This window comes from Protopterus annectens, chromosome 15.part0 (assembly GCF_019279795.1).
Source record: "Protopterus annectens isolate FY-2018-M chromosome 15.part0, PAN1.0, whole genome shotgun sequence".
NCBI lineage: Eukaryota > Metazoa > Chordata > Ceratodontiformes > Protopteridae > Protopterus > Protopterus annectens.
Genome location: NC_056749.1, coordinates 61441958 through 61452212, shown reverse-complemented (window position 1 = coordinate 61452212; position 10255 = coordinate 61441958). Strand labels below are relative to the sequence as shown.

General features: G+C 37.3%; 1 protein-coding gene across 2 annotated transcripts in view; it reads left to right on the top strand.

Annotated features, from left to right (window-relative positions):
- Positions 1-4229: 4229 nt before the first annotated feature.
- SPRY3 (sprouty RTK signaling antagonist 3) overlaps positions 4230-10255 on the top strand; it is a 420749-nt gene continuing 414723 nt past the window's right edge. For both annotated transcript variants that reach the window (XM_044057748.1, XM_044057746.1), the window contains exon 1: positions 4230-4689. The gene's annotated coding sequence lies outside the window, so the exon portion shown is untranslated. The remainder of the gene's footprint in view (positions 4690-10255) is intronic.

Below are 10255 nucleotides of genomic sequence, written 5' to 3'. Positions count from 1 at the left end.
TGACAGAAGGAGAGATGGTATGGATCCAGACAACAAAAGGTTTTGACGAATAGGACAGATTACAGGCATTTGTGCAGAGCTGAGATCCTACTTAGTAAATTTCGAAGGAGTGGAGTAGAGGTGGAATGGGAAACATCTTCTTCCTGTACCAGAACCATCATCATTGTTGCAATCACAATATCATATTTGTGATGCAAACTCTAAATCAAGGAATGAGTCAGACACTGTTTCCAGACTACAATGTGTTCAAAAGTCTGATTCTGTTTCGGAAAGTGATTGATACATTCCACAGGTCAACCATTTTGCAGAAACTGTCCCACTTGCTAAATCTAATTCCCAGTTTTATGTCACACGATATGGATGAGTGTGTAAACCAAATGTGAAATATGCTGCAACGTGGACTTGATTGTACATACCTATGTTTAATATTGTATAATGCATGTCTATAGATAACCTGTGATTTCTGCATGCCAAACAGTCTCATAACAATTGTATGGTCTATTTCTCAAAGTGGAAGTATGTAGAACAGAGTGTAAAGTGTGTGTGCTTGCATCTCTAAGAAGCATGTGAGGCTGTACGTGCACATATATAACCCTCACACATGCACAACCTTAGTACCATTATGTAGAAGCAGTTAAGGAATAAGCATGCATGATCATAGTCATTAATTGTATACAAGTTACTTAAGTTACAGTCTATAGTCAACAATAGTAATGTCTTTGTAATAATAAAGCTGTTTGAACAGAACCCATGAAGACTCGTTTATTTGTGTCCTAACACAAAAGTGACATAAGCCTTTACTGATTTTACAAAAAAAAAATCCTTATTTACATAGAGGCATAAAGCTGAGTGACCCAAGACTTAATTAAAATACTTTGCAAAAGCTGCTGTTACTTCTGCACCACATTCGTTCTTCTCTAATTTTGTAGGGGTGCACGGTCATTGATGGTTTCAACCTGATCCTGCTTTATTCATTAAAACACTCTCCTCTGAAGTACACTCAATTGCGAATTAAACACTTACTGGTTAGCAAGTAAACATTCAAAAGAAACATTCATAAACAAAAATCCATAGGCAAAATTTCAAAGAATCAAATTGTCCTTGGAACTTATTCTAGGTAAGGCAAAGCTACGATGTATTATAAGACAGAAGAGCATGCATCTTAGCCTCTTAGTGCAAAAACTGTGGACAAAGCCAAAAACAATGAGGGAACAGCCGCAAAACAGGAACACATTTTAAATATTGCTCTTATAAACTTTATAACAACTATGACAGCATGCATTTTCTGGAGGACAAGAAGTCTGACACTCAAGTGTCTCATCATTATTTAATGATTTGAATCCTCAGTGATTTGCCAGAAAAACACACATTTTATGCAGAACACACCAAAAATTTGAGGCAAAAATCTGGACATTCTGTGAAAATCTGGAGAGTTGAGGTATGCAGAAAGCAGCTCAGTAGTAGCAACCATAAACAATGGCTGCACAGTAAGGCAAGCCGTAGTAGCAACCATAAACCATGGCTGCACAGTAAGGCAAGCCGTAGTAGCAACCATAAACCATGGCTGCACAGCAAGGCAAGCCATAGTAGCAACCATAAAACATGGCTGCACAGTAAGGCAAGCTGTAGTAGCAACCATAAACCATGGCTGCACAGTAAGGCAAGCCGTAGTAGCAACCATAAACCATGGCTGCCCAGTAAGGCAAGCCGTAGTAGCAACCATAAAACATGGCTGCACAGTAAGGCAAGCCATAGTAGCAACCATAAAACATGGCTGCACAGTAAGGCAAGCCATAGTAGCAACCATAAAACATGGCTGCACAGTAAGGCAAGCCATAGTAGCAACTATAAACCATGGCTGCACAGTAAGGCAAGCTGTAGTAACAACCATAAACCATGGCTGAACAGTAAGGCAAGCCGTAGTAACAACCATAAACCATGGCTGCACAGTAAGGCAAGCCGTAGTAGCGACCATAAAACATGGCTGCACAGTAAGGAAAGCCATAGTAGCAACCATAAAACATGGCTGCACAGTAAGGCAAGCCGTAGTAGCAACCATAAACCATGGCTGCACAGTAAGGCAAGCAGTGGTAGCAACCATAAAACATGGCTGCACAGTAAGGCAAGCTGTAGTAGCAACCATAAACCATGGCTGCACAGTAAGGCAAGCCATAGTATCAACCATAAAACATGGCTGCTTAGTAAGGCAAGCCGTAGTAGCAACCATGAAACATGGCTCCACAGTAAGGTAAGCTGTAGTAGCAACCATAAACCATGGCTGCACAGTAAGGCAAGCTGTAGTAGCAACCATAAACCATGGCTGCACAGTAAGGCAAGCAGTAGTAGCAACCATAAAACATGGCTGCACAGTAAGGCAAGCCATAGTAGCAACCATAAACCATGGCTGCACAGTAAGGCAAGCTGTAGTAGCAACCATAAAACATGGCTGCACAATAAGGCAAGCTGCAAAGTTTAGTTATATTTCTGCCTGGCAGTTAACCAAAGACTTTGATGGCTATGAGATGTTAACATTCTGAAGTGAGGATTTGTTTCCCTCAAGTTAATTTGGCAGTTTTTTTGGGTCACCCCTGACTACTGTACCTAGTGGGTTTATCCAATTAAAAAAGGTATATGTATATCTAGATAGAGATCTAGCTATCTATATGGTTGCAGTCTGTAAGAGCAAATGGTCATATGAGCAAATGTTCTTTCTTCCCTTGGTACCCAGCCTTTCTGTCTGCGATCTTGCCTTGCAATCTCACAGTTGGTATATATAATTAGCAGGGGGTGCATAGGGTGCAGGGGACTTGCAACCCTGTAAAGAAAACAAGAAGTTACCTGAAGCTGTCTGTCTTCATAAATATATCTGTCAATATATCACTGGTTAATGGTTCAAAACTGCTCTGTGTTTTATTTTTTATTTTTTGTTTGTTTCTGTATTAAATTTCTGTTTGTCAAGTACCTCATTAAAACTGTTTCCCCTTAATCTGCTCCTTCTTCTGCATCATTTGTTTTTCCCCAAGGAATGTCCTCAGCTTTCTTGTTGTAAAAAGCAAGTACTGTGTCAGTTTTATATCCCTTTGTTATATAAATGATTCTAGCAACAAAGAGTGAATGCTTTGATTTTAGAAACTTTTCTCACGTTTTGTGGTCAGACAATTGCATTATTACTGGCTCCTTGATAGTATTTAATACCCCAATTCCAGCAGCTATACCTGCAGTATTTCTCAAATGCCTCTTCTTTGGGCAATACTTGCCATTGCAAGAAAAGTTATAACAAAAAACTTGAAATGTAAAACTGAATTAGCATTTGGTGAATTTGTGTGCCTAGAATTGTCAGCTTTAAGAACGAGAAAACATAACTTATCAGTACATATCCTGGCAAAAAGCTCAATGATTTACTGGCAAGGTACTAATGGTTAAGAATATATAAATATTTTTGTTATGAACTTTTGCAAATACTTATCATTTATCTTGTTATACACAGTTTTTAATGTTAATGGACTTAACCAAATAAAGAGTTTAAATTTAATTTTTTGTAGCCTAGGACATGTTCTACGTCCTGATGATTTCTGTGCCGGTCAAAACATTTATCACTCAAAAGAGTGCCATGCTCATGTCATTCTAATGCCTGCCTACCTACACCCTGTAGCTCTGCCATGACTAAGGCATCTTCGCTTTTGTGCACATAGAATATTCTGTCCTCATGTCCCCTTCTTCTCCAGTGCCATCCATAGCACAAGTCTAATCTAGGGATGCTCTGCAGGGTGGGTCAGCATTTTGGAAGACTAAGGCCCAGTTTCATGTGTCAAGTAGGTATTATGTCATTTTGACAGTTGTCCATGAATCTGTTTTTTCCAAGCAAACTGGTCTTACAGGACACAAAACTAATTATTTTAAAATAATCAAAAGTAAAGATAAGAGAGTCATGCTCCTGTACAGTGAGTTATAATGGCTCTGAAAAATTATCTTATTTAGACCTAGTCTTGTTTCTCTAGGAGTCACAAGTTTTCATTAAAAGCAAGCCCCTTTAAACTCCCTTTGTTTTAATTCAGTTGCACAGTCATTGCCCAGGGACCGGATACCAAGAAGCCTACAGGGAGTGCAAATGGGATGATTCAATTTCATCTGGATGACGCCACTTAGCCAGGCATTAAGAGCCATATCTCCGGGAAGGGAATGAGAAAAAAATACAACAAGAGCACTAAGTCCCTCCCCTCCCCTCTTAGTTAGCCCATTCAGTCAGCAGTACCCAGCCCTGCGGACACACATTCATAAAACAGGCAGCTAATTTGAAAGAAGTCACTGCTTCATCTCCCTGGAACAAGTTCTGCAGTTTAAGTATAGCAATATGTTTTGTGTTAACAAACAAACATGCTGGTAAGCAGTCAGACAGAAGAGCAGATACATCCATATTCAGCATGTACTCTTTGCAATGATATCTACAAGTCTTTGAACACCCTGGATTTAGGCTTGCTCTTGGACTGGCATGTTTTATTCTTCTCCATTATTTTCTTAGCCCTTCACTTTACTTCTTTCAGAACAAAATCTTCTCTTTGCACTTTCTTAATCAGAAAACTTAATGACAGTAGGAGTGGAAACCAGAACCCAGGAAAACAAGAGGTCAAGGTTACTGTAATCCAAAAAGGAAATCTTCTCATTCCAGGATGGATGTCTGCACTCACAGAGGTAGGTCAAAATAAGGAAAGTAAGGCTGATCCGACAAATGAGTAAACTAGTACAATAATTAGGTGCTCGATGAGCAGCATTCCAGCTGCTATCAGCGAGACACGATTTCTGAGTGTGGTTGCACTTGCCTGAAGTGCTTTTTCATGTCTGCTTGAAAGTACATATGGGATGTGGTCTGCTTCTGGGATGAAGCATATGCAGGGAGTAGGAATGATCACATTTTTGACAGACTACCTGAGAGAGGTTCAAGGCACAGACCTTGGCAGATGAAGCAGTTATATGCTAAGATCTATCTGCTGGAATAAGTCAGGTGCTGAGTGAGCTGAACATCTGTGTGACTGTATGTGCGTTTGTGTGTTTGTGCCTGGTCCTATATTTGTTTGGGTGTTTGTCTGCGTGACAGTATATGGCTTTGTGTGTTTCTGCCTTCATGTATATGAACTAGGTACCTGTTTTAGTAAAGTGTTCATATCTATAGAAGGTTCATGTGTACAAATGTGCACTATATATACATATATAACTTGATATATATGTATGTATATGTGTGTCTGTGTATATGCGTGCTCATGTGTGTGCGTGTGCATGTGTGCATGTGTATGTGCATTTTCTCAGCAAAATACAAATACCATGATGAATTTTATGTGCTTGTGATGCATATATGCTTATAATATCTGGAGTGTCTCAGTCTGAAAGAAAGCCCACAGTGTATAAGGTTCTTCTTACAGATCCTTCAAGGTCAAAGAGTATACTTATTGATTATAATATTAATACATTCTTGAATTTAATTGCTGGATTACTTAACAATTTACAATAGTAACTATGATGAAAATGCTTAAGAATTAGAACATTCTGTACATACGTAAAATATGGAACCCATATATATACAATATGGACATCGATAACAGGTAATGCCCTCATCAACTTATTAATTAACAAAAAATGAATGCATGATCCAGCAAGTCATCACAGAAGTCTACTTCAACTGTCTGTCCCTGCAGACTATACTCTGGTAACTTTCCTCTTGAGTTCTCATGTTTCTAATTTACAGTATGTGTTTTCACATGCTTTACACATATATGATTTCACACACCATGCTTAAGCTCAACGTTCAGAGCATTCCCTCCCAATACGTTCTGACACACTCATTCCTCCTTGAAGTCTCCTACCTTTTTTAGAGGTAGGAGGAGCCATTTAATGCCTGACCCAATTGCTATTACACAAGTGATATTTTCCTATAATTATTTCATAAATTCACCTTCTTCAGCTTGTGCTATGCTTTTTGATGTGATACTGCTCCATTTAATGGACCTGAATGTGTATGAATCCATGTCTACATACATAATTAGTCCAGACATGCACGCACATATATCTGACTGTAGGTATATGCACATATATACCTGAGTCTAGGCATACACACACATATGTCTGACTGTAGGCACATGTATAACTGAATCTAGGCAGACACACATAGATATCTGACTGTAGACATATATATACCTGAGTCTAGGCATACACACACACATATATCTGACTATAGGCACATATACACCTGAGTCTAGGCATACAGATGCATATGTCTGACTGTAGGCACATTTGTACCTCAGTCTAGACATGCACAAACATTTGTCTGACTGTAGGCACATATATACCTGAATCTAGGCAGACACACACATATATCTGACTGTAGGCACATATATGCCTCAGTCTAGACATGCACATGCATATATCTGACTGTAGGCTCATACATACCTCAGTCTAGACATGCACACTCATATGTCTGACTGTAGGTACATATGTAACTCAGTCTAGACATGCAGAAACACACAAAGCCATATACTGTCACACATATATCTGACTATAGGCACATGTATACCCGAGTCTAGGCATACACACTCATATATCTGAATGTAGGCACATATATACTTGAGTGTAGGCATACACATGCATATGTCTGACTGTAAGCACATATGTACCTCAGTCTAGACATGCACACAGATGTCTGACTGTAAGCACATATATACCTGAGTCTAGGCATACATGCATATATGTCTGATTATAGACACATATATACCTGATTCTAGGCATACACATGCATGTATCTGAATGTAGGCACATGTATACCTGATTCTAGGCATACACATGCATGTATCTGAATGTAGGCACATGTATACCTGAGTCTAGGCATGCACACGCATGTATCTGAATGTAGGCACAGATATACCTGTATCTAGGCATAAACACTGCTGTATCTCTGTTAGTGCTGAAGCAACAATAACATCTGATATATGTATATTAATGGCTCTGAGGTAGTTTCACTGTAAACACCTGCACAATAATGGATGGGAATAAATGCTCTTTGATGTGCATGTCCAGCTGTGAATAAACTGTACACATGATAGCAGTTGTATCAGATGCTTACATTAATACTACTTTACAGTGGGGTCTGTTTGTGGTATCTGGTCATTGCATGGTTTGCTAGCATTAGCTGTGACATTGATATATGCTTGTACATTTTCAATTTTTGTTCAATAGTGTAAGGCTGATAAATGTATATCATATACTCTAAACTGCAAGAACCATTTTATTAGTGAACGCTAAAGTATGGTAGCAGTTTTATCCTGTCTTGTGTACTTTTTCACATTTTTGAACAGCTAGGTGTACATGAGTTGCACTCTAACAACATTTAGGGAGTGGTTGTACAATCTGGTTTACAAATCCTCAAACTAGAATTAAATAATTAGCCTACTAGGATCCCCCCCCCCCCAATCTGCAGCATTCCTGATGTCCTGCCTATTTTTCTTTCTCTGCCCTTTTTTTTCTGCCTTCAGTATCTGTTTCAGTTCGTGCTGCTGGGTTGGATTCAGCACATCCGGAATGGCAAACAATTTGTTGTCATTCAATACTCTATGTCCTAATGAGCATTACAGACTCTGCTGGGTCCTAGAGCCCCACACATTGAAAGTGTGCATGAAATGAGAAGAGGCCAGATTGCTGTATTCCATCTCCTGCAGCTGTTTTACAATTATGCAGAGCTTTGACTCACTCTTTAGAATAATTAATAGTTGCTGTGTCAGAAGTTCATTTCTGACTTTTGGGGACAGTTTGATAAACAAATGTACACACATGTACTCATGCACATGTGCAGAAATACTTTATTAAATGTTAGGTACTAAATTCTCTTCTAACAATGACAAATGTTGCTGCCTGCACTGGTGTGGAATTACATGAATCTGTCTGTAAGATGACCTTGTGGAAAGTCTATAGTTCTTCCATTAATTAAATCAAAATTTCAATATATATCTTAAACATTAACTACAAACAAAAACAGGAAACTTAGACTCATATTTAAAACTTCAGCTGAAAGATTGAATTTATTTATTTGTATGAGTCAGAATGTGAGTGAATGAGCTTGTGTGTGTGTGTGTGTGTGTGTGTGTGTGTGTGTGTGTGTGTGTGTGTGTGTGTGTGTGTGTGTGTGTGTGTGTGTGTGTGTGTGTGCGTGCGCGCACATGTGTAAGCGAGTATGAGTGAGTGTGTCTGTGAAGTCCAACTATGTGGAACTTATTTTCAGTGGATATCAGAAGGAAATCTTTAGTTAAAAAAGAATACATGACATTTAGCACAAATATGACTAAGAAAATATATACAACTCAAAAATTATTTACCTATATAGAAACTGGACTAGCCCTTCTGGGTGGAGCCCGTTTTCAGAAAAGAGTAAAGGGAAAAGCTCCATATGCATAAATTAAGGTTACACAATCGCTAAGCAAATAACAGTGATGACATTGAGAAAGAAAATGCATGAAATAAAGTCAAACAATATGATGTGGTCTGAGCTTCAGTATGCTAGAATTGCAAGCTAATACGTAAAATGTAGTTATCAATTTAAGCTAATATGTAAGAGCAGATATTGATAGCATATGTTTTATCAGCTAAAATGAGTAAAGGTGTATAAAAATGCTCTTGGCAAAGTCAGCTGTTAATGAATTTACATTCATCAGTCACTGGTACATTCCAGTGCAGAATCCATTGATATTGGATAAATGCATATAGTTTATTCCTATTCCCTAGAACATATTGGCTGTCTTGCCTGAGTTATGAATCCTAGGTGGATAACAGAGTAACTATGTGCAACGTGCTTGTTTTCATGTTTGTGTACTAATGAGCAATAGAGTTAAAGATACTGTACTGCCTAATAAAGATTGTATTATAAAATACATATATTTAACAGTACAATATCTTTAATGTTGATAAACACAATATAAAAAACAGCAATATAAAGAAACAGTCTTGTAAATCTATATAGCTTTCCATCTCTTAAAATGAACCCCTGTCAATTCAAAGCATCCAGTGAAAGAGAGCCTATTTAATGTTAACCTTCTACATTATAAGTGGCACTACCTAAGAGCACAAGGATTTATCCAACAGGTTATTATTTTTTATTAATTTCTCTGTTCTTTATTATCTCACAGTTTTGTTCCTTTTTAGGTTGTATTTTGATAAGTGGATAGGTAAGCTGGTCCATTGACCTTCTTCAGCCGTGCGCCAGGCTCTCATAGAGCAAAGTGTATCCTACAGAATTCAGTTTCTGCAGTACATGTGATACAGACATATGAAGAAAGAAGAAAGAAAAGGTGTGTTACATAAGCATTACTAGAATCTTATTAACAGAAACATTTGCCAAAAAGTATATACATTACAATTGTACATTGCTCACTTACATGACAAAACAGCACTTGCTTGATTTATATAAGTTTATATGGAATACTAGCACTACAATTAGCTAGGTGTATTAAACATCACATATTTACAGATTTAGGGAAAATAAAAGATGTAGAATATTTATTTATTTATTGTAAACTGGTTTGAAAAAGCTTTTCAGTCACAGGCCAGGCTATATAGGCAGAAATAACAATTTATGAGAACACAAAATATGTAGGTATAACAATTACTTTAATAAAAATAAACAGCGGATCCATCTTAAGGTAAAATACTATGGAAACATTTGCACTGATACTATGTACTGCGCATTATTAACAGCATTAAATACTTAAAATCTGAACAAATTTATATGCAGTAACCAGTGTTAGTCTTAAAGTCAGCAGACATACAACTCATATGTCTGTAGACATAATACTTCCAAACCACTTCACATATACAACAGAAATGAAGTCAATCCAAAAGTATTATTCCAAAATAAATCCATTGTAAATATGTAATATGTGCAGTAAATGCAATATATACAAAGCTATCTTAATGGGATTTCAGGGGCAATATTATGAACTATAGAGTGCTATGTACTAATCTGAATGAGAGAAGGTTAGAATAAGTTTAATATAGATGCAATTAGACTATGCATCTGAAGTCACTACATTTGTTAACTTTCACAATTTCAGATTTCATTTTTTTTCCTTTATAAAGGCTCTTTCAGTAATAGAGAACTTAAAGCGAGGCTGGGATAACAGCAAGTCCTCTGAACCTTGAAGAGAATATGTATGATCTCTTGATAAATAAGTGCTGTATTAAAATAATGGTTTTATTTTATTTTATTTTAATTAATTATTTA